This window comes from Chrysochloris asiatica, unplaced genomic scaffold, assembly GCF_000296735.1.
Source record: "Chrysochloris asiatica unplaced genomic scaffold, ChrAsi1.0 scaffold00006, whole genome shotgun sequence".
In the NCBI taxonomy this organism is placed as follows: Eukaryota; Metazoa; Chordata; class Mammalia; order Afrosoricida; family Chrysochloridae; genus Chrysochloris; species Chrysochloris asiatica.
This window is the reverse complement of record NW_006408524.1, coordinates 19119562-19121079: the sequence shown is the minus strand read 5'-3', so window position 1 is coordinate 19121079 and position 1518 is coordinate 19119562. Positions and strand designations below refer to the sequence as shown.

The following is a 1518-nucleotide window of genomic DNA, read 5'->3' as shown; positions in this document are numbered from 1 at the left end:
AATACTCCCTGTGAAAAAGACTGAGTGGCAAAAAAGAAAACTTTGTGAAGTACAGTGGCCAAATATACTCAATGTAGTTTCAGTATGTGTGAACCTCATTGTTAGTGACCATGTGGTTGTTGTGTGCTGTTGAGTCAGTTCCAACTCACAGTGACCCTGCGTAGGGTTTCGCAGGACATAAATCTTTCAGGGAGCAGAAAACCTTATCTTTCTCCCACGGAGCAGCTGGTAGGCTCAAGCTGCCAACCTGCTTATCCTACAGAGCCACAGTACTCAGTTAGTGACCATAGTAAGAAGTAACAGTACCCCTCTTCATATCTGGTAGCATATTCGTTGTTGTTGTTGTTGTGGTTAAGTATCATGGATTCAGTTCCGACTCATAGAGACCCTGTATAGGGTTTCCTAGGAGCAGCTGTTGGGTTTGAACTGTTTCCTTGTGGTTTGCCATCCAGTGGAGATCCTACAGCATCACACGAGGAAGAATATTTAGTTTGAGGTTAATTGGTCGTACGTAACCTAATGAGGATGCAAGCCACTTCCAGATATCTATTTCTTTAAGTCTAAGTTGAAGAAAATGTCATGGCAATAGTGGCACAGAAGATTAAGCATTGGACTGCAAACTGCAAGATTGGCAGATCAAACCCACCAGATGCTCTGCAGAAGAAAGATGAGGCTAATTGCTCATGTAAAGACTTATAGTCTCAGAAGCCCTAGAGAGCAATTCTCTGTCCAGAAGGGTCACTGTGAGTTGGAATTGACTCAAGGCAGAGGGTGGGGGTGCTGGAAAAAGACTTACATGACCAGGTTGGATAATGTTTAGAGGACAAGAAGTCTACTAGTAGTGAACTTCAATGCGCTCCACCTTATTGGAAGAGGATTGTTGTCATTAAGTGCCATTGAGTCAGTTCCAAATCAGAGAGACGCTGTACAGTAGTCCTGGTTTTAATTCTTCCTGGGAGCAGAAAGTCTCATCTTTTCCCCACAGAATAACTGGCAGGCTCGAACTGCAGATCGTGGGGTTCACTGTCCAGTGCTTATTGCTTGGAGACACCGCCCTCAGAAGAGGATTGTTGTTGTTGTTGTTAGGTGACATCAAGTCAGTACCAACTCATAGTGACCCTATGCACCGCAGAACGAAACACTGCCCGATCCTGGGCCAACCTCATTACTGTTGCCATGCTTTGAGGCCATCGATGCTGCCACCTGGCCAACTCATCTTGCTGGAGGGGTCTTCCTCTTTGTCTCTGACCCTCCACTTTATCAAACATGATATCCTTCTCCAGCGACTGGTCCCTTCTGGCAATATGTCCAAAGTATGAGAGACGAAGTTTGGCCATCTTGGCCTCCAAGGAGCACTCTGGCTGCACTTTGTCCAAAACGGATCTATTGGTTCTTTTGGCAGCCCACGGCACTTTCAATATTCTCCTCCAACACTATAACTCAAAAACATCAATTCTTCTATGGTCTTCCTTATTCACTGTCCAGCTTTTGCATGCATATGAGGTTATTGAAAAGATC

The 1518-nt window shown here is 45.0% G+C and overlaps 1 protein-coding gene across 3 annotated transcripts in view; it reads right to left on the bottom strand.

Annotated features, from left to right (window-relative positions):
- PDE1C (phosphodiesterase 1C, calmodulin-dependent 70kDa) overlaps positions 1 to 1518 on the bottom strand; it is a 646978-nt gene that overhangs the window by 137069 nt on the left and 508391 nt on the right. The gene's annotated exons all lie outside the window — the stretch shown is intronic.